Below are 21,031 nucleotides of genomic sequence, written 5' to 3' on the forward strand. Positions count from 1 at the left end.
CAGAAGGCTTACTTTTTCTGACTGAGCATGGTGCTAATCACGCCAAGTTAGCGAATTTGATCCCAGTATTGGCCACTTTGTCAATTTGGGAAATATTTCTGCAGAAGCATGAGATTGATGCAGAATTCCCACCCACAGCTTTATATTTACTATGACTAGTTTGCTGTTTTGTTGGAAACAGCAGTCCATAAATGGTCACAGGTCAGTACTGCTGTGGGAAATGACCAATGAGATGCATTTAACCTTCTTTGTCCCAGTTCTACTTAAATGTGATGCAGGCTACAAGTCAGTTTGAAGATAATTGTCATATTCGTGAATTTCCTTCAGATCACATGTAGTTTTTCTTTAGGTTGTTGTGAGGATAAGGGTTTTATGTGTGAATGACTTAGGCATTTTTTTTCCAAGGGAAGAAAAAATCCCCCTGCAACTGGCCTCCCTCTAATGCTCCAGTCAGAAACAGGACTCTCAGCTGGTCGGTTAGCTCAGTTGGTTAGAGCGTGGTGCTAATAACGCCAAGGTCACGGGTTCGATCCCCGTATTGGCCACTTTGTCATTTTGGGAAATATTTCTGCAGAAGCATGAGATTGATGCAGAATTGGCACTCACAGCTTTAGAGTTACTAACACAAGATTGCTGTTTTGTTGGAAGCAGCTGTGCATACATAGTCACGGGTCAGTACTGCTGCGGACATAACCAATGTTGTTGTGAGGATAAGGGTTGTATTTGTGAATGAGTTAGGCATTTTCTTTCAAGGGAAGAAAACTCCCCCCTGCAACTGGCCTCCCTCCTATGCTCCAGTCAGAAGGCATACTTTTTCTGACTGAGCATGGTGCTAATCACGCCAAGTTAGCGAATTTGATCCCAGTATTGGCCACTTTGTCAATTTGGGAAATATTTCTGCAGAAGCATGAGATTGATGCAGAATTCCCACCCACAGCTTTAGATTTAATATGACTAGTTTGCTGTTTTGTTGGAAGCAGCAGTCCATAAATGGTCACAGGTCAGTACTGCTGTGGGAAATGACCAATGAGATGCATTTAACCTTCTTTGTCCCAGTTCTACTTAAATGTGATGCAGGCTACAAGTCAGTTTGAAGATAATTGTCATATTCATGAATTTCCTTCAGATCACATGTAGTTTTTCTTTAGGTTGTTGTGAGGATAAGGGTTTTATGTGTGAATGAGTTAGGTATTTTTTTTCCAAGGGAAGAAAAAGTCCCCCTGCAACTGGCCTCCCTCTTATGCTCCAGTCAGAAATATTCCTCACAGCTGGCCGGTTAGCTCAGTTGGTTAGAGCGTGGTGTTAATAATGCCAAGGTCACGGGCTCGATCCCCGTATTGGCCACTTTGTCATTTTGGGAAATATTTCTGCAGAAGGATGAGATTGATGCACAATTGGCACTCACAGCTTTAGAGTTACTAACACAAGATTGCTCTTTTGTTGGAAGCAGCTGTGCATACATAGTCACGGGTCAGTACTGCTGCGGACATAACTAATGTTGTGAGGATAAGGGTTGTATTTGTGAATGAGTTAGGCATTTTCTTTCAAGGGAAGAAAACTCCCCCCTGCAACTGGCCTCCCTCCTATGCTCCAGTCAGAAGGCATACTTTTTCTGACTGAGCATGGTGCTAATCACGCCAAGTTAGCGAATTTGATCCCAGTATTGGTTTGTGGGCAGAATTCCCACCCACAGCTTTAGATTTACTATGACTAGTTTGCTGTTTTGTTGGAAGCAGCAGTCCATAAATGGTCACAGGTCAGTACTGCTGTGGGAAATGACCAATGAGATGCATTTAACCTTCTTTGTCCCAGTTCTACTTAAATGTGATGCAGGCTACACGTCAGTTTGAAGGTAATTCTCAAATTCATGAATTTCCTTCAGATCACATGTAGTTTTTCTTTAGGTTGTTGTGAGGATAAGGGTTTTATGTGTGAATGACTTAGGCATTTTTTTTGCAAGGGAAGAAAAAATATTTCTGCAGAAGCATGAGATTGATGCAGAATTGGCACTCACAGCTTTAGAGTTACTAACACAAGATTGCTGTTTTGTTGGTAGCAGCTGTGCATACATGGTCACGGGTCAGTACTGCTGCGGGACATAACCAATGTTGTTGTGAGGATAAGGGTTGTATTTGTGAATGAGTTAGGCATTTTCTTTCAAGGGAAGAAAGCTCCCCCCTGCAACTGGCCTCCCTCCTATGCTGTTAGGCTGTTAGGAATGAGTTAGGCATTTCAATTCCCACAGCAGTACTGCAGTGGGAAATGACCAATGAGATGCATTTAACCTTCTTTGTCCCAGTTCTACTTAAATGTGATGCAGGCTACACGTCAGTTTGAAGGTAATTGTCAAATTCATGAATTTCCTTCAGATCACATGTAGTTTTTCTTTAGGTTGTTGTGAGGATAAGGGTTTTATGTGTGAATGATTTAGGCATTTTTTTTGCAAGGGGAGAAAAAATCCCCCTGCAACTGGCCTCCCTCTTATGCTCCAGTCAGAAACCGGACTCTCAGCTGGCCGGTTAGCTCAGTTGGTTAGAGCGTGGTGCTAATAACGCCAAGGTCACGGGTTTGATCCCCGTATTGGCCACTTTGTCATTTTGGGAAATATTTCTGCAGAAGGATGAGATTGATGCAGAATTGGCACTCACAGCTTTAGAGTTACTAACACAAGATTGCTGTTTTGTTGGAAGCAGCTGTGCATACATAGTCACGGGTCAGTACTGCTGCGGACATAACCAATGTTGTTGTGAGGATAAGGGTTGTATTTGTGAATGAGTTAGGCATTTTCTTTCAAGGGAAGAAAACTCCCCCCTGCAACTGGCCTCCCTCCTATGCTCCAGTCAGAAGGCATACTTTTTCTGACTGAGCATGGTGCTAATCACGCCAAGTTAGCGAATTTGATCCCAGTATTGGCCACTTTGTCAATTTGGGAAATATTTCTGCAGAAGCATGAGATTGATGCAGAATTCCCACCCACAGCTTTAGATTTAATATGACTAGTTTGCTGTTTTGTTGGAAGCAGCAGTCCATAAATGGTCACAGGTCAGTACTGCTGTGGGAAATGACCAATGAGATGCATTTAACCTTCTTTGTCCCAGTTCTACTTAAATGTGATGCAGGCTACAAGTCAGTTTGAAGATAATTGTCATATTCATGAATTTCCTTCAGATCACATGTAGTTTTTCTTTAGGTTGTTGTGAGGATAAGGGTTTTATGTGTGAATGAGTTAGGCATTTTTTTCCAAGGGAAAAAGACTCTCAGCTGGCCGGTTAGCTCAGTTGGTTAGAGCGTGGTGCTAATAACGCCAAGGTCACGGGTTCGATCCCCGTATTGGCCACTTTGTCATTTTGGGAAATATTTCTGCAGAAGCATGAGATTGATGCAGAATTGGCACTCACAGCTTTAGAGTTACTAACACAAGATTGCTGTTTTGTTCGAAGCAGCTGTGCATACATAGTCACGGGTCAGTACTGCTGCGGACATAACCAATGTTGTTGTGAGGATAAGGGTTGTATTTGTGAATGAGTTAGGCATTTTTTTTCCAAGGGAAGAAAACATCTCCCTACAACTGGCCTCCTGCTTATGCTTGAGTCAGAAACAAAACTCTGAGCTGGCTGTTTAGCTCATTTGGTTAGAGCGTGGTGCTAATAATGGCAAGGTCACGGGTCCCCGTATTGGCCTCCTTGTCATTTTGGGAAATATTTCTGCAGAAGCATGAGATTGATGCAGAATTGGCACTCACAGCTTTAGAGTTACTAACACAAGATTGCTGTTTTGTTGGAAGCAGCTGTGCATACATGGTCACGGGTCAGTACTGCTGCGGGACATAACCAATGTTGTTGTGAGGATAAGGGATGTATTTGTGAATGAGTTAGGCATTTTCTTTCAAGGGAAGAAAACTCCCCCCTGCAACTGGCCTCCCTCCTATGCTCCAGTCAGAAGGCATACTTTTTCTGACTGAGCATGGTGCTAATCACGCCAAGTTAGCGGATTTGATCCCAGTATTGGCCACTTTGTCAATTTGGGAAATATTTCTGCAGAAGCATGAGATTGATGCAGAATTCCCACCCACAGCTTTAGATTTACTATGACTAGTTTGCTGTTTTGTTGGAAGCAGCAGTCCATAAATGGTCACAGGTCAGTACTGCTGTGGGAAATGACCAATGAGATGCATTTAACCTTCTTTGTCCCAGTTCTACTTAAATGTGATGCAGGCTACAAGTCAGTTTGAAGATAATTGTCATATTCATGAATTTCCTTCAGATCACATGTAGTTTTTCTCTAGGTTGTTGTGAGGATAAGGGTTTTATGTGTGAATGAGTTAGGCATTTTTTTCCAAGGGAAAAAGACTCTCAGCTGGCCGGTTAGCTCAGTTGGTTAGAGCGTGGTGCTAATAACGCCAAGGGCACGGTTTCGATCCCCGTATTGGCCACTTTGTCATTTTGGGAAATATTTCTGCAGAAGCATGAGATTGATGCAGAATTGGCACTCACAGCTTTAGAGTTACTAACACAAGATTGCTGTTTTGTTGGAAGCAGCTGTGCATACCTGGTCACGGGTCAGTACCGCTGCGGGACATAACCAATGTTGTTGTGAGGATAAGGGCTGTATTTGTGAATGAGTTAGGCATTTTCTTTCAAGGGAAGAAAACTCCGTCCTGCAACTGGCCTCCCTCCTATGCTCCAGTCAGAAGGCATACTTTTTCTGACTGAGCATGGTGCTAATAACGCCAAGTTAGCGTATTTGATCCCTGTATTGGCCACTTTGTCAATTTGGGAAAAATGTCTGCAGAAGCATTAGATTGATGCAGAATTCCCACCCACAGCTTTAGATTTACTATGACAAGTTTACTGTTTTGTTGGAAGCAGCAGTCCATAAATGGTCACAGGTCAGTACTGCTGTGGGAAATGACCAATGAGATGCATTTAACCTTCTTTGTCCCAGTTCTACTTAAATGTGATGCAGGCTACAAGTCAGTTTGAAGATAATTGTCATATTCATGAATTTCCTTCAGATCACATGTAGTTTTTCTTTAGGTTGTTGTGAGGATAAGGGTTTTATGTGTGAATGACTTAGGCATTTTTTTTCCAAGGGAAGAAAAAATCCCCCTGCAACTGGCCTCCTTCTTATGCTCCAGTCAGAAACAGGACTCTCAGCTGGTCGGTTAGCTCAGTTGGTTAGAGCGTGGCGCTAATAACGCCAAGGTCACGGGTTCGATCCCCGTATTGTCCACTTTGTCTTTTTACGAAATATTTCTGCAGAAGCATGAGATTGTTGCAGAATTGGCACTCACAGCTTTAGAGTTACTAACACAAGATTGCTGTTTTGTTGGAAGCAGCTGTGCATACATAGTCACGGGTCAGTACTGCTGCGGACATAACCAATGTTGTTGTGAGGATAAGGGTTGTATTTGTGAATGAGTTAGGCATTTTCTTTCAAGGGAAGAAAACTCCCCCCTGCAACTGGCCTCCCTCCCTTGCTCCAGTCAGAAGGCATACTTTTTCTGACTGAGCATGGTGCTAATCACGCCAAGTTAGCGAATTTGATCTCAGTATTCGCCACTTTGTCAATTTGGGAAATATTTCTGCAGAAGCATGAGATTGATGCAGAACTCCCACCCACAGCTTTAGATTTACTATGACTAGTTGGCTATTTTGTTGGAAGCAGCAGTCCATAAATGGTCACAGGTCAGTACTGCTGTGGGAAATGACCAATGAGATGCATTTAACCTTCTTTGTCCCAGTTCTACTTAAATGTGATGCAGGCTACAAGTCAGTTTGAAGATAATTGTCATATTCATGAATTTCCTTCAGATCGCATGTAGTTTTTCTTTAGGTTGTTGTGAGGATAAGGGTTTTATGTGTGAATGAGTTAGGCATTTTTTTTCCAAGGGAAAAAGATTCTCAGCTGGCCAGTTAGCTCAGTTGGTTAGAGCGTGGTGCTAATAACGCCAAGGTCACGGGTTCGATCCCCGTATTGGCCACTTTGTCATTTTGGGAAATATTTCTGCAGAAGCATGAGATTGATGAAGAATTGGCACTCACAGCTTTAGAGTTACTAACACAAGATTGCTGTTTTGTTGGAAGCAGCTGTGCATACATAGTCACGGGTCAGTACTGCTGCGGACATAACCAATGTTGTTGTGAGGATAAGGGTTGTATTTGTGAATGAGTTAGGCATTTTCTTTCAAGGGAAGAAAACTCCCCCCTGCAACTGGCCTCCCTCCTATGCTCCAGTCAGAAGGCTTACTTTTTCTGACTGAGCATGGTGCTAATCACGCCAAGTTAGCGAATTTGATCCCAGTATTGGCCACTTTGTCAATTTGGGAAATATTTCTGCAGAAGGATGAGATTGATGCAGAATTGGCACTCACAGCTTTAGAGTTACTAACACAAGATTGCTGTTTTGTTGGAAGCAGCTCTGCATACATAGTCACGGGTCAGTACTACTGCGGACATAACCAATGTTGTTGTGAGGATAAGGGTTGTATTTGTGAATGAGTTAGGCATTTTCTTTCAAGGGAAGAAAACTCCCCCCTGCAACTGGCCTCCCTCCTATGCTCCAGTCAGAAGGCATACTTTTTCTGACTGAGCATGGTGCTAATCACGCCAAGTTAGCGAATTTGATCCCAGTATTGGCCACTTTGTCAATTTGGGAAATATTTCTGCAGAAGCATGAGATTGATGCAGAATTCCCACCCACAGCTTTAGATTTACTATGACAAGTTTGCTGTTTTGTTGGAAGCAGCAGTCCATAAATGGTCACAGGTCAGTACTGCTGTGGGAAATGACCAATGAGATGCATTTAACCTTCTTTGTCCCAGTTCTACTTAAATGTGATGCAGGATACAAGTCAGTTTGAAGATAATTGTCATATTCATGAATTTCCTTCAGATCACATGTAGTTTTTCTTTAGGTTGTTGTGAGGATAAGGGTTTTATGTGTGAATGAGTTAGGCATTTTTTTCCAAGGGAAAAAGACTCTCAGCTGGCCGGTTAGCTCAGTTGGTTAGAGCGTGGTGCTAATAACGCCAAGGTCACGGGTTCGATCCCCGTATTGGCCACTTTGTCATTTTGGGAAATATTTCTGCAGAAGGATGAGATTGATGCAGAATTGGCACTCACAGCTTTAGAGTTACTAACACAAGATTGCTGTTTTGTTGGAAGCAGCTGTGCATACATAGTCACGGGTCAGTACTGCTGCGGACATAACCAATGTTGTTGTGAGGATAAGGGTTGTATTTGTGAATGAGTTAGGCATTTTCTTTCAAAGGAAGAAAACTCCCCCCTGCAACTGGCCTCCCTCCTATGCTCCAGTCAGAAGGCATACTTTTTCTGACTGAGCATGGTTCTAATCAAGCCAAGTTAGCGAATTTGATCCCAGTATTGGCCACTTTGTCAATTTGGGAAATATTTCTGCAGAAGCATGAGATTGATGCAGAATTCCCACCCACAGCTTTAGATTTCCTATGACTAGTTTGCTGTTTTGTTGGAAGCAGCAGTCCATAAATGGTCACAGGTCAGTACTGCTGTGGGAAATGACCAATGAGATGCATTTAACCTTCTTTGTCCCAGTTCTACTTAAATGTGATGCAGGCTACAAGTCAGTTTGAAGATAATTGTCATATTCATGAATTTCCTTCAGATCACATGTAGTTTTTCTTTAGGTTGTTGTGAGGATAAGGGTTTTATGTGTGAATGAGTTAGGCATTTTTTTTCCAAGGGAAGAAAAAATCCCCCTGCAACTGGCCTCCCTCTTATGGTCCAGTCAGAAATATTCCTCTCAGCTGGCTGGTTAGCTCAGTTGGTTAGAGCGTGGTGCTAATAACGCCAAGGTCACGGGTTCGATCCCCGTATTGGCCACTTTGTCATTTTGGGAAATATTTCTGCAGAAGGATGAGATTGATGCAGAATTGGCACTCACAGCTTTAGAGTTACTAACACAAGATTGCTGTTTTGTTGGAAGCAGCTGTGCATACATAGTCACGGGTCAGTACTGCTGCGGACATAACCAATGTTGTTGTGAGGATAAGGGTTGTATTTGTGAATGAGTTAGGCATTTTCTTTCAAGGAAAGAAAACTCCCCCCTGCAACTGGCCTCCCTCCTATGCTCCAGTCAGAAGCATACTTTTTCTGACTGAGCATGGTGCTAATCATGCCAAGTTAGCAAATTTGATCCCAGTATTGGCCACTTTGTCAATTTGGGAAGAATGTCTGCAGAAGCATTAGATTGATGCAGAATTCCCACCCACAGCTTTAGATTTACTATGACAAGTTTGCTGTTTTGTTGGAAGCAGCAGTCCATAAATGGTCACAGGTCAGTACTGCTGTGGGAAATGACCAATGAGATGCATTTAACCTTCTTTGTCCCAGTTCTACTTAAATGTGATGCAGGCTACAAGTCAGTTTGAAGATAATTGTCATATTCATGAATTTCCTTCAGATCACATGTAGTTTTTCTTTAGGTTGTTGTGAGGATAAGGGTTTTATGTGTGAATGAGTTAGGCATTTTTTTCCAAGGGAAAAAGACTCTCAGCTGGTCGGTTAGCTCAGTTGGTTAGAGCGTGGTGCTAATAACGCCAAGGTCACGGGTTCGATCCCCGTATTGGCCACTTTGTCATTTTGGGAAATATTTCTGCAGAAGCATGAGATTGATGCAGAATTGGCACTCACAGCTTTAGAGTTACTAACACAAGATTGCTGTTTTGTTGGAAGCAGCTGTGCATACATAGTCACGGGTCAGTACTGCTGCGGACATAACCAATGTTGTTGTGAGGATAAGGGTTGTATTTGTGAATGAGTTAGGCATTTTTTTTCCAAGGGAAGAAAACATCCCCCTACAACTGGCCTCCTGCTTATGCTTGAGTCAGAAACAAAACTCTCAGCTGGCTGTTTAGCTCGTTTGGTTAGAGCGTGGTGCTAATAATGGCAAGGTCACGGGTCCCCGTATTGGCCTCCTTGTCATTTTGGGAAATAATTCTGCAGAAGCATGAGATTGATGCAGAATTGGCACTCACAGCTTTAGAGTTACTAACACAAGATTGCTGTTTTGTTGGAAGCAGCTGTGCATACATGGTCACGGGTCAGTACTGCTGCGGGACATAACCAATGTTGTTGTGAGGATAAGGGTTGTATTTGTGAATGAGTTAGGCATTTTCTTTCAAGGGAAGAAAACTCCCCCCTGCAACTGGCCTCCCTCCTATGCTCCAGTCAGAAGGCATACTTTTTCTGACTGAGCATGGTGCTAATCACGCCAAGTTAGCGGATTTGATCCCAGTATTGGCCACTTTGTCAATTTGGGAAATATTTCTGCAGAAGCATGAGATTGATGCAGAATTCCCACCCACAGCTTTAGATTTACTATGACTAGTTTGCTGTTTTGTTGGAAGCAGCAGTCCATAAATGGTCACAGGTCAGTACTGCTGTGGGAAATGACCAATGAGATGCATTTAACCTTCTTTGTCCCAGTTCTACTTAAATGTGATGCAGGCTACAAGTCAGTTTGAAGATAATTGTCATATTCATGAATTTCCTTCAGATCACATGTAGTTTTTCTTTAGGTTGTTGTGAGGATAAGGGTTTTATGTGTGAATGAGTTAGGCATTTTTTTCCAAGGGAAAAAGTCTCTCAGCTGGCCGGTTAGCTCAGTTGGTTAGAGCGTGGTGCTAATAACGCCAAGGTCACGGGTTCGATCCCCGTATTGGCCACTTTGTCATTTTGGGAAATATTTCTGCAGAAGGATGAGATTGATGCAGAATTGGCACTCACAGCTTTAGAGTTACTAACACAAGATTGCTGTTTTGTTGGAAGCAGCTGTGCATACATAGTCATGGGTCAGTACTGCTGCGGACATAACCAATGTTGTTGTGAGGATAAGGGTTGTATTTGTGAATGAGTTAGGCATTTTCTTTCAAAGGAAGAAAACTCCCCCCTGCAACTGGCCTCCCTCCTATGCTCCAGTCAGAAGGCATACTTTTTCTGACTGAGCATGGTTCTAATCAAGCCAAGTTAGCGAATTTGATCCCAGTATTGGCCACTTTGTCAATTTGGGAAATATTTCTGCAGAAGCATGAGATTGATGCAGAATTCCCACCCACAGCTTTAGATTTACTATGACTAGTTTGCTGTTTTGTTGGAAGCAGCAGTCCATAAATGGTCACAGGTCAGTACTGCTGTGGGAAATGACCAATGAGATGCATTTAACCTTCTTTGTCCCAGTTCTACTTAAATGTGATGCAGGCTACAAGTCAGTTTGAAGATAATTGTCATATTCATGAATTTCCTTCAGATCACATGTAGTTTTTCTTTAGGTTGTTGTGAGGATAAGGGTTTTATGTGTGAATGAGTTAGGCATTTTTTTCCAAAGGAAAAAGACTCTCAGCTGGCCGGTTAGCTCAGTTGGTTAGAGCGTGGTGCTAATAACGCCAAGGTCACGGGTTCGATCCCCGTATTGGCCACTTTGTCATTTTGGGAAATATTTCTGCAGAAGGATGAGATTGATGCAGAATTGGCACTCACAGCTTTAGAGTTACTAACACAAGATTGCTGTTTTGTTGGAATCAGCTGTGCATACATAGTCACGGGTCAGTACTGCTGCGGACATAACCAATGTTGTTGTGAGGATAAGGGTTGTATTTGTGAATGAGTTAGGCATTTTCTTTCAATGAAAGAAAACTCCCCCCTGCAACTGGCCTCCCTCCAATGCTCCAGTCAGAAGCATACTTTTTCTGACTGAGCACGGTGCTAATCACGCCAAGTTAGCGAATTTGATCCCAGTATTGGCCACTTTGTCAATTTGGGAAAAATGTCTGCAGAAGCATTAGATTGATGCAGAATTCCCACCCACAGCTTTAGATTTACTATGACAAGTTTGCTGTTTTGTTGGAAGCAGCAGTCCATAAATGGTCACAGGTCAGTACTGCTGTGGGAAATGACCAATGAGATGCATTTAACCTTCTTTGTCCCAGTTCTACTTAAATGTGATGCAGGCTACAAGTCAGTTTGAAGATAATTGTCATATTCATGAATTTCCTTCAGATCACATGTAGTTTTTCTTTAGGTTGTTGTGAGGATAAGGTTTTATGTGTGAATGAGTTAGGCATTTTTTTCCAAGGGAAAAAGACTCTCAGCTGGCCGGTTAGCTCAGTTGGTTAGAGCGTGGTGCTAATAACGCCAAGGTCACGGGTTCGATCCCCGTATTGGCCACTTTGTCATTTTGGGAAATATTTCTGCAGAAGCATGAGATTGATGCAGAATTGGCACTCACAGCTTTAGAGATACTAACACAAGATTGCTGTTTTGTTGGAAGCAACTGTGCATACATAGTCACGGGTCAGTACTGCTGCGGACATAACCAATGTTGTTGTGAGGATAAGGGTTGTATTTGTGAATGAGTTAGGCATTTTTTTTCCAAGGGAAGAAAACATCCCCCTACAACTGGCCTCCTGCTTATGCTTGAGTCAGAAACAAAACTCTCAGCTGGCTGTTTAGCTCAGTTGGTTAGAGCGTGGTGCTAATAACGCCAAGGTCACGGGTTCGATCCCCGTATTGGCCACTTTGTCATTTTGGGAAATATTTCTGCAGAAGCATGAGATTGATGCAGAATTGGCACTCACAGCTTTAGAGTTACTAACCCAAGATTGCTGTTTTGTTGGAAGCAGCTGTGCATACATGGTCACGGGTCAGTACTGCTGCGGGACATAACCAATGTTGTTGTGAGGATAAGGGTTGTATTTGTGAATGAGTTAGGCATTTTCTTTCAAGGGAAGAAAACTCCCCCCTGCAACTGGCCTCCCTCCTATGCTCCAGTCAGAAGGCATACTTTTTCTGACTGAGCATGGTGCTAATCACGCCAAGTTAGCGGATTTGATCCCAGTATTGGCCACTTTGTCAATTTGGGAAATATTTCTGCAGAAGCATGAGATTGATGCAGAATTCCCACCCACAGCTTTAGATTTACTATGACTAGTTTGCTGTTTTGTTGGAAGCAGCAGTCCATAAATGGTCACAGGTCAGTACTGCTGTGGGAAATGACCAATGAGATGCATTTAACCTTCTTTGTCCCAGTTCTACTTAAATGTGATGCAGGCTACAAGTCAGTTTGAAGATAATTGTCATATTCATGAATTTCCTTTAGATCACATGTAGTTTTTCTTTAGGTTGTTGTGAGGATAAGGGTTTTATGTGTGAATGACTTAGGCATTTTTTTTCCAAGGGAAGAAAAAATCCCCCTGCAACTGGCCTCCCTCTAATGCTCCAGTCAGAAACAGGACTCTCAGCTGGTCGGTTAGCTCAGTTGGTTAGAGCGTGGTGCTAATAACACCAAGATCACGGGTTCGATCCCCGTATTGGCCACTTTGTCATTTTGGGAAATATTTCTGCAGAAGCATGAGATTGATGCAGAATTGGCACTCACAGCTTTAGAGTTACTAACACAAGATTGCTGTTTTGTTGGAAGCAGCTGTGCATACATAGTCACGGGTCAGTACTGCTGCGGACATAACCAATGTTGTTGTGAGGATAAGGGTTGTATTTGTGAATGAGTTAGGCATTTTCTTTCAAGGGAAGAAAACTCCCCCCTGCAACTGGCCTCCCTCCTATGCTCCAGTCAGAAGGCATACTTTTTCTGACTGAGCATGGTGCTAATCACGCCAAGTTAGCGAATTTGATCCCAGTATTGGCCACTTTGTCAATTTGGGAAATATTTCTGCAGAAGCATGAGATTGATGCAGAATTCCCACCCACAGCTTTAGATTTAATATGACTAGTTTGCTGTTTTGTTGGAAGCAGCAGTCCATAAATGGTCACAGGTCAGTACTGCTGTGGGAAATGACCAATGAGATGCATTTAACCTTCTTTGTCCCAGTTCTACTTAAATGCGATGCAGGCTACAAGTCAGTTTGAAGATAATTGTCATATTCATGAATTTCCTTCAGATCACATGTAGTTTTTCTTTAGGTTGTTGTGAGGATAAGGGTTTTATGTGTGAATGAGTTAGGCATTTTTTTCCAAGGGAAAAAGACTCTCAGCTGGCCGGTTAGCTCAGTTGGTTAGAGCGTGGTGCTAATAACGCCAAGGTCATGGTTAGAGCGTGGTGCTAATAACGCCAAGGTCACGGGTTCGATCCCCGTATTGGCCACTTTGTCATTTTGGGAAATATTTCTGCAGAAGCATGAGATTGATGCAGAATTGGCACTCACAGCTTTAGAGTTACTAACACAAGATTGCTGTTTTGTTGGAAGAAGCTGTGCATACATAGTCACGGGTCAGTACTGCTGCGGACATAACCAATGTTGTTGTGAGATTAAGGGTTGTATTTGTGAATGAGTTAGGCATTTTTTTTCCAAGGGAAGAAAACATCCCCCTACAACTGGCCTCCTGCTTATGCTTGAGTCAGAAACAAACCTCTCAGCTGGCTGTTTAGCTCATTTGGTTAGAGCGTGGTGCTAATAATGGCAAGGTCACGGGTTCCCGTATTGGCCTCCTTGTCATTTTGGGAAATATTTCTGCAGAAGCATGAGATTGATGCAGAATTGGCACTCACAGCTTTAGAGTTACTAACACAAGATTGCTGTTTTGTTGGAAGCAGCTGTGCATACATGGTCACGGGTCAGTACTGCTGCGGGACATAACCAATGTTGTTGTGAAGATAAGGGTTGTATTTGTGAATGAGTTAGGCATTTTTTTTCAAGGGAAGAAAACTCCCCCCTGCAACTGGCCTCCCTCCTATGCTCCAGTCAGAAGGCATACTTTTTCTGACTGAGCATGGTGCTAATCACGCCAAGTTAGCGGATTTGATCCCAGTATTGGCCACTTTGTCAATTTGGGAAATATTTCTGCAGAAGCATGAGATTGATGCAGAATTCCCACCCACAGCTTTAGATTTACAATGACTAGTTTGCTGTTTTGTTGGAAGCAGCAGTCCATAAAAGGTCACAGGTCAGTACTGCTGTGGGAAATGACCAATGAGATGCATTTAACCTTCTTTGTCCCAGTTCTACTTAAATGTGATGCAGGCTACAAGTCAGTTTGAAGATAATTGTCATATTCATGAATTTCCTTTAGATCACATGTAGTTTTTCTTTAGGTTGTTGTGAGGATAAGGGTTTTATGTGTGAATGACTTAGGCATTTTTTTTCCAAGGGAAGAAAAAATCCCCCTGCAACTGGCCACCCTCTAATGCTCCAGTCAGAAACAGGACAGACCAGCTGGTCGGTTAGCTCAGTTGGTTAGAGCGTGGTGCTAATAACGCCAAGGTCACGGGTTCGATCCCCGTATTGGCCACTTTGTCATTTTGGGAAATATTTCTGCAGAAGCATGAGATTGATGCAGAATTGGCACTCACAGCTTTAGAGTTACTAACACAAGATTGCTGTTTTGTTGGAAGCAGCTGTGCATACATAGTCACGGGTCAGTACTGCTGCGGACATAACCAATGTTGTTGTGAGGATAAGGGTTGTATTTGTGAATGAGTTAGGCATTTTCTTTCAAGGGAAGAAAACTCCCCCCTGCAACTGGCCTCCCTCCTATGCTCCAGTCAGAAGGCATACTTTTTCTGACTGAGCATGGTGCTAATCACGCCAAGTTAGCGAATTCGATCCCAGTATTGGCCACTTTGTCAATTTGGGAAATATTTCTGCAGAAGCATGAGATTGATGCAGAATTCCCACCCACAGCTTTAGATTTCCTATGACTAGTTTGCTGTTTTGTTGGAAGCAGCAGTCCATAAATGGTCACAGGTCAGTACTGCTGTGGGAAATGACCAATGAGATGCATTTAACCTTCTTTGTCCCAGTTCTACTTAAATGTGATGCAGGCTACAAGTCAGTTTGAAGATAATTGTCATATTCATGAATTTCCTTCAGATCACATGTAGTTTTTCTTTAGGTTGTTGTGAGGATAAGGGTTTTATGTGTGAATGAGTTAGGCATTTTTTTCCAAGGGAAAAAGACTCTCAGCTGGCCGGTTAGATCAGTTGGTTAGAGCGTGGTGCTAATAACGCCAAGGTCACGGGTTCGATCCCCGTATTGGCCACTTTGTCATTTTGGGAAATATTTCTGCAGAAGCATGAGATTGATGCAGAATTGGCACTCACAGCTTTAGAGTTACTAACACAAGATTGCTGTTTTGTTGGAAGCAGCTGTGCATACATAGTCACGGGTCAGTACTGCTGCGGACATAACCAATGTTGTTGTGAGGATAAGGGTTGTATTTGTGAATGAGTTAGGCATTTTTTTTCCAAGGGAAGAAAACATCCCCCTACAACTGGCCTCCTGCTTATACTTGAGTCAGAAACAAACCTCTCAGCTGGCTGTTTAGCTCATTTGGTTAGAGCGTGGTGCTAATAATGGCAAGGTCACGGGTCCCCGTATTGGCCTCCTTGTCATTTTGGGAAATATTTCTGCAGAAGCATGAGATTGATGCAGAATTGGCACTCACAGCTTTAGAGTTACTAACACAAGATTGCTGTTTTGTTGGAAGCAGCTGTGCATACATGGTCACGGGTCAGTACTGCTGCGGGACATAGCCAATGTTGTTGTGAGGATAAGGGTTGTATTTGTGAATGAGTTAGGCATTTTCTTTCAAGGGAAGAAAACTCCCCCCTGCAACTGGCCTCCCTCCTATGCTCCAGTCAGAAGGCATACTTTTTCTGACTGAGCATGGTGCTAATCACGCCAAGTTAGCGGATTTGATCCCAGTATTGGCCACTTTGTCAATTTGGGAAATATTTCTGCAGAAGCATGAGATTGATGCAGAATTCCCACCCACAGCTTTAGATTTACTATGACTAGTTTGCTGTTTTGTTGGAAGCAGCAGTCCATAAATGGTCACAGGTCAGTACTGCTGTGGGAAATGACCAATGAGATGCATTTAACCTTCTTTGTCCCAGTTCTACTTAAATGTGATGCAGGCTACAAGTCAGTTTGAAGATAATTGTCATATTCATGAATTTCCTTTAGATCACATGTAGTTTTTCTTTAGGTTGTTGTGAGGATAAGGGTTTTATGTGTGAATGACTTAGGCATTTTTTTTCAAAGGAAGAAAAAATCCCCCTGCAACTGGCCACCCTCTAATGCTCCAGTCAGAAACAGGACTCTCAGCTGATCGGTTAGCTCAGTTGGTTAGAGCGTGGTGCTAATAACGCCAAGGTCACGGGTTCGATCCCCGTATTGGCCACTTTGTCAATTTGGGAAATATTTCTGCAGAAGCATGAGATTGATGCAGAATTGGCACTCACAGCTTTAGAGTTACTAACACAAGATTGCTGTTTTGTTGGAAGCAGCTGTGCATACATAGTCACGGGTCAGTACTGCTGCGGACATAACCAATGTTGTTGTGAGGATAAGGGTTGTATTTGTGAATGAGTTAGGCATTTTCTTTCAAGGGAAGAAAACTCCCCCCTGCAACTGGCCTCCCTCCTATGCTCCAGTCAGAAGGCATACTTTTTCTGACTGAGCATGGTGCTAATCACGCCAAGTTAGCGAATTTGATCCCAGTATTGGCCACTTTGTCAATTTGGGAAATATTTCTGCAGAAGCATGAGATTGATGCAGAATTCCCACCCACAGCTTTAGATTTACTATGACTAGTTTGCTGTTTTGTTGGAAGCAGCAGTCCATAAATGGTCACAGGTCAGTACTGCTGTGGGAAATGACCAATGAGATGCATTTAACCTTCTTTGTCCCAGTTCTACTTAAATGTGATGCAGGCTACAAGTCAGTTTGAAGATAATTGTCATATTCATGAATTTCCTTCAGATCACATGTAGTTTTTCTTTAGGTTGTTGTGAGGATAAGGGTTTTATGTGTGAATGAGTTAGGCATTTTTTTCCAAGGGAAAAAGACTCTCAGCTGGCCGGTTAGCTCAGTTGGTTAGAGCGTGGTGCTAATAACGCCAAGGTCACGGGTTCGATCCCCGTATTGGCCACTTTGTCATTTTGGGAAATATTTCTGCAGAAGCATGAGATTGATGCAGAATTGGCACTCACAGCTTTAGAGTTACTAACACAAGATTGCTGTTTTGTTGGTAGCAGCTGTGCATACATGGTCACGGGTCAGTACTGCTGCGGGACATAACCAATGTTGTTGTGAGGATAAGGGTTGTATTTGTGAATGAGTTAGGCATTTTCTTTCAAGGGAAGAAAACTCCCCTCTGCAACTGGCCTCCCTCCTATGCTCCAGTCAGAAGGCATACTTTTTCTGACTGAGCATGGTGCTAATCACGCCAAGTTAGCGGATTTGATCCCAGTATTGGCCACTTTGTCAATTTGGGAAATATTTCTGCAGAAGCATGAGATTGATGCAGAATTCCCACCCACAGCTTTAGATTTACTATGACTAGTTTGCTGTTTTGTTGGAAGCAGCAGTCCATAAATGGTCACAGGTCAGTACTGCTGTGGGAAATGACCAATGAGATGCATTTAACCTTCTTTGTCCCAGTTCTACTTAAATGTGATGCAGGCTACACGTCAGTTTGAAGGTAATTGTCAAATTCATGAATTTCCTTCAGATCACATGTAGTTTTTCTTTAGGTTGTTGTGAGGATAAGGGTTTTATGTGTGAATGACTTAGGCATTTTTTTTGCAAGGGAAGAAAAAATCCCCCTGCAACTGGCCTCCCTCTTATGCTCCAGTCAGAAACAGGACTCTCAGCTGGTCGGTTAGCTAAGTTTGTTAGAGCGTGGTGCTAATAACGCCAAGGTCACGGGTGCGATCCCTGTATTGGTCGGTTAGCTAAGTTGGTTAGAGCGTGGTGCTAATAACGCCAAGGTCACGGGTTCGATCCCTGTATTGGCCACTTTGTCATTTTCGGAAATATTTCTGCAGAAGCATGAGATTGATGCAGAATTGGCACTCACAGCTTTAGAGTTACTAACACAAGATTGCTGTTTTGTTGGAAGCAGCTGTGCATACATGGTCACGGGTCAGTACTGCTGCGGGACATAACCAATGTTGTTGTGAGGATAAGGGTTGTATTTGTGAATGAGTTAGGCATTTTCTTTCAAGGGAAGAAAACTCCCCCCTGCAACTGGCCTCCCTCCTATGCTCCAGTCAGAAGCCATACTTTTTCTGACTGAGCATGGTGCTAATCACGCCAAGTTAGCGGATTTGATCCCAGTATTGGCCATTTTGTCAATTTGGGAAATATTTCTGCAGAAGCATGAGATTGATGCAGAATTCCCACCCACAGCTTTAGATTTACTATGACTAGTTTGCTGTTTTGTTGGAAGCAGCAGTCCATAAATGGTCACAGGTCAGTACTGCTGTGGGAAATGACCAATGAGATGCATTTAACCTTCTTTGTCCCAGTTCTACTTAAATGTGATGCAGGCTACACGTCAGTTTGAAGGTAATTGTCAAATTCATGAATTTCCTTCAGATCACATGTAGTTTTTCTTTAGGTTGTTGTGAGGATAAGGGTTTTATGTGTGAATGACTTAGGCATTTTTTTTGCAAGGGGAGAAAAAATCCCCCTGCAACTGGCCTCCCTCTTATGCTCCAGTCAGAAACAGGACTCTCAGCTGGTCAGTTAGCTCAGTTGGTTAGAGCGTGGTGCTAATAATGCCAAGGTCACGGGTTCAATCCCTGTATTGGCCACTTTGTCATTTTGGGAAATATTTCTGCAGAAGCATGAGATTGATGCAGAATTGGCACTCACAGCTTTAGAGTTACTAACACAAGATTGCTGTTTTGTTGGTAGCAGCTGTGCATACATGGTCACGGGTCAGTACTGCTGCGGGACATAACCAATGTTGTTGTGAGGATAAGGGTTGTATTTGTGAATGAGTTAGGCATTTTCTTTCAAGGGAAGAAAGCTCCCCCCTGCAACTGGCCTCCCTCCTATGCTCCAGTCAGAAGGCTTACTTTTTCTGACTGAGCATGGTGCTAATCACGCCAAGTTAGCGAATTTGATCCCAGTATTGGCCACTTTGTCAATTTGGGAAATATTTCTGCAGAAGCATGAGATTGATGCAGAATTCCCACCCACAGCTTTAGATTTAATATGACTAGTTTGCTGTTTTGTTGGAAGCAGCAGTCCATAAATGGTCACAGGTCAGTACTGCTGTGGGAAATGACCAATGAGATGCATTTAACCTTCTTTGTCCCAGTTCTACTTAAATGTGATGCAGGCTACAAGTCAGTTTGAAGATAATTGTCATATTCATGAATTTCCTTCAGATCACATGTAGTTTTTCTTTAGGTTGTTGTGAGGATAAGGGTTTTATGTGTGAATGAGTTAGGCATTTTTTTCCAAGGGAAAAAGACTCTCAGCTGGCCGGTTAGCTCAGTTGGTTAGAGCGTGGTGCTAATAACGCCAAGGTCATGGTTAGAGCGTGGTGCTAATAACGCCAAGGTCACGGGTTCGATCCCCGTATTGGCCACTTTGTCATTTTGGGAAATATTTCTGCAGAAGCATGAGATTGATGCAGAATTGGCACTCACAGCTTTAGAGTTACTAACACAAGATTGCTGTTTTGTTGGAAGAAGCTGTGCATACATAGTCACGGGTCAGTACTGCTGCGGACATAACCAATGTTGTTGTGAGATTAAGGGTTGTATTTGTGAATGAGTTAGGCATTTTTTTCCAAGGGAAGAAAACATCCCCCTACAACTGGCCTCCTGCTTATGCTTGAGTCAGAAACAAACCTCTCAGCTGGCTGTTTAGCTCATTTGGTTAGAGCGTGGTGCTAATAATGGCAAGGTCACGGGTTCCCGTATTGGCCTCCTTGTCATTTTGGGAAATATTTCTGCAGAAGCATGAGATTGATGCAGAATTGGCACTCACAGCTTTAGAGTTACTAACACAAGATTGCTGTTTTGTTGGAAGCAGCTGTGCATACATGGTCACGGGTCAGTACTGCTGCGGGACATAACCAATGTTGTTGTGAGGATAAGGGTTGTATTTGTGAATGAGTTAGGCATTTTCTTTCAAGGGAAGAAAACTCCCCCCTGCAACTGGCCTCCCTCCTATGCTCCAGTCAGAAGGCATACTTTTTCTGACTGAGCATGGTGCTAATCACGCCAAGTTAGCGGATTTGATCCCAGTATTGGCCACTTTGTCAATTTGGGAAATATTTCTGCAGAAGCATGAGATTGATGCAGAATTCCCACCCACAGCTTTAGATTTACTATGACTAGTTTGCTGTTTTGTTGGAAGCAGCAGTCCATAAAAGGTCACAGGTCAGTACTGCTGTGGGAAATGACCAATGAGATGCATTTAACCTTCTTTGCCCCAGTTCTACTTAAATGTGATGCAGGCTACAAGTCAGTTTGAAGATAATTGTCATATTCATGAATTTCCTTTAGATCACATGTAGTTTTTCTTTAGGTTGTTGTGAGGATAAGGGTTTTATGTGTGAATGACTTAGGCATTTTTTTTCCAAGGGAAGAAAAAATCCCCCTGCAACTGGCCACCCTCTAATGCTCCAGTCAGAAACAGGATAGACCAGCTGGTCGGTTAGCTCAGTTGGTTAGAGCGTGGTGCTAATAACGCCAAGGTCACGGGTTCGATCCCCGTATTGGCCACTTTGTCATTTTGGGAAATATTTCTGCAGAAGCATGAGATTGATGCAGAATTGGCACTCACAGCTTTAGAGTTACTAACACAAGATTGCTGTTTTGTTGGAAGCAGCTGTGCATACATAGTCACGGGTCAGTACTGCTGCGGACATAACCAATGTTGTTGTGAGGATAAGGGTTGTATTTGTGAATGAGTTAGGCATTTTCTTTCAAAGGAAGAAAACTCCCCCCTGCAACTGGCCTCCCTCCTATGCTCCAGTCAGAAGGCATACTTTTTCTGACTGAGCATGGTGCTAATCACGCCAAGTTAGCGAATTCGATCCCAGTATTGGCCACTTTGTCAATTTGGGAAATATTTCTGCAGAAGCATGAGATTGATGCAGAATTCTCACCCACAGCTTTAGATTTACTATGACTAGTTTGCTGTTTTGTTGGAAGCAGCAGTCCATAAATGGTCACAGGTCAGTACTGCTGTGGGAAATGACCAATGAGATGCATTTAACCTTCTTTGTCCC

General features: G+C 42.9%; 20 non-coding genes across 20 annotated transcripts; all 20 read left to right on the forward strand.

The window, feature by feature from the left end:
* The first annotated feature begins 471 nt into the window (after nucleotides 1-471).
* TRNAI-AAU (transfer RNA isoleucine (anticodon AAU)) lies at nucleotides 472-545 on the forward strand. The gene has a single exon. It is a non-coding gene; the product is annotated as a tRNA-Ile (tRNA).
* A 1,968-nt stretch (nucleotides 546-2,513) lies between these two features.
* On the forward strand, nucleotides 2,514-2,587 carry TRNAI-AAU (transfer RNA isoleucine (anticodon AAU)). The gene has a single exon. It is a non-coding gene; the product is annotated as a tRNA-Ile (tRNA).
* Nucleotides 2,588-3,263: 676 nt separating this feature from the next.
* Nucleotides 3,264-3,337, forward strand: TRNAI-AAU (transfer RNA isoleucine (anticodon AAU)). The gene has a single exon. It is a non-coding gene; the product is annotated as a tRNA-Ile (tRNA).
* Nucleotides 3,338-4,358: 1,021 nt separating this feature from the next.
* On the forward strand, nucleotides 4,359-4,432 carry TRNAI-AAU (transfer RNA isoleucine (anticodon AAU)). Its single transcript has one exon. It is a non-coding gene; the product is annotated as a tRNA-Ile (tRNA).
* Nucleotides 4,433-5,158: 726 nt separating this feature from the next.
* Nucleotides 5,159-5,232, forward strand: TRNAI-AAU (transfer RNA isoleucine (anticodon AAU)). Its single transcript has one exon. It is a non-coding gene; the product is annotated as a tRNA-Ile (tRNA).
* A 677-nt stretch (nucleotides 5,233-5,909) lies between these two features.
* Nucleotides 5,910-5,983, forward strand: TRNAI-AAU (transfer RNA isoleucine (anticodon AAU)). Its single transcript has one exon. It is a non-coding gene; the product is annotated as a tRNA-Ile (tRNA).
* Nucleotides 5,984-6,988: 1,005 nt separating this feature from the next.
* TRNAI-AAU (transfer RNA isoleucine (anticodon AAU)) lies at nucleotides 6,989-7,062 on the forward strand. Its single transcript has one exon. It is a non-coding gene; the product is annotated as a tRNA-Ile (tRNA).
* Nucleotides 7,063-7,787: 725 nt separating this feature from the next.
* TRNAI-AAU (transfer RNA isoleucine (anticodon AAU)) lies at nucleotides 7,788-7,861 on the forward strand. Its single transcript has one exon. It is a non-coding gene; the product is annotated as a tRNA-Ile (tRNA).
* A 675-nt stretch (nucleotides 7,862-8,536) lies between these two features.
* TRNAI-AAU (transfer RNA isoleucine (anticodon AAU)) lies at nucleotides 8,537-8,610 on the forward strand. The gene has a single exon. It is a non-coding gene; the product is annotated as a tRNA-Ile (tRNA).
* A 1,021-nt stretch (nucleotides 8,611-9,631) lies between these two features.
* On the forward strand, nucleotides 9,632-9,705 carry TRNAI-AAU (transfer RNA isoleucine (anticodon AAU)). The gene has a single exon. It is a non-coding gene; the product is annotated as a tRNA-Ile (tRNA).
* A 676-nt stretch (nucleotides 9,706-10,381) lies between these two features.
* Nucleotides 10,382-10,455, forward strand: TRNAI-AAU (transfer RNA isoleucine (anticodon AAU)). The gene has a single exon. It is a non-coding gene; the product is annotated as a tRNA-Ile (tRNA).
* A 674-nt stretch (nucleotides 10,456-11,129) lies between these two features.
* TRNAI-AAU (transfer RNA isoleucine (anticodon AAU)) lies at nucleotides 11,130-11,203 on the forward strand. The gene has a single exon. It is a non-coding gene; the product is annotated as a tRNA-Ile (tRNA).
* A 275-nt stretch (nucleotides 11,204-11,478) lies between these two features.
* On the forward strand, nucleotides 11,479-11,552 carry TRNAI-AAU (transfer RNA isoleucine (anticodon AAU)). The gene has a single exon. It is a non-coding gene; the product is annotated as a tRNA-Ile (tRNA).
* Nucleotides 11,553-12,278: 726 nt separating this feature from the next.
* TRNAI-AAU (transfer RNA isoleucine (anticodon AAU)) lies at nucleotides 12,279-12,352 on the forward strand. The gene has a single exon. It is a non-coding gene; the product is annotated as a tRNA-Ile (tRNA).
* Nucleotides 12,353-13,028: 676 nt separating this feature from the next.
* TRNAI-AAU (transfer RNA isoleucine (anticodon AAU)) lies at nucleotides 13,029-13,136 on the forward strand. Its single transcript has 2 exons — nucleotides 13,029-13,066; nucleotides 13,101-13,136. It is a non-coding gene; the product is annotated as a tRNA-Ile (tRNA).
* Nucleotides 13,137-14,207: 1,071 nt separating this feature from the next.
* TRNAI-AAU (transfer RNA isoleucine (anticodon AAU)) lies at nucleotides 14,208-14,281 on the forward strand. The gene has a single exon. It is a non-coding gene; the product is annotated as a tRNA-Ile (tRNA).
* A 676-nt stretch (nucleotides 14,282-14,957) lies between these two features.
* TRNAI-AAU (transfer RNA isoleucine (anticodon AAU)) lies at nucleotides 14,958-15,031 on the forward strand. The gene has a single exon. It is a non-coding gene; the product is annotated as a tRNA-Ile (tRNA).
* A 1,819-nt stretch (nucleotides 15,032-16,850) lies between these two features.
* On the forward strand, nucleotides 16,851-16,924 carry TRNAI-AAU (transfer RNA isoleucine (anticodon AAU)). Its single transcript has one exon. It is a non-coding gene; the product is annotated as a tRNA-Ile (tRNA).
* A 2,346-nt stretch (nucleotides 16,925-19,270) lies between these two features.
* On the forward strand, nucleotides 19,271-19,378 carry TRNAI-AAU (transfer RNA isoleucine (anticodon AAU)). Its single transcript has 2 exons — nucleotides 19,271-19,308; nucleotides 19,343-19,378. It is a non-coding gene; the product is annotated as a tRNA-Ile (tRNA).
* Nucleotides 19,379-20,448: 1,070 nt separating this feature from the next.
* On the forward strand, nucleotides 20,449-20,522 carry TRNAI-AAU (transfer RNA isoleucine (anticodon AAU)). Its single transcript has one exon. It is a non-coding gene; the product is annotated as a tRNA-Ile (tRNA).
* Nucleotides 20,523-21,031: the final 509 nt, after the last annotated feature.

Source organism: Ambystoma mexicanum, chromosome 1p (assembly GCF_040938575.1).
Source record: "Ambystoma mexicanum isolate Mex_15411 chromosome 1p, UKY_AmexF1_1, whole genome shotgun sequence".
Taxonomy (NCBI): Eukaryota; Metazoa; Chordata; class Amphibia; order Caudata; family Ambystomatidae; genus Ambystoma; species Ambystoma mexicanum.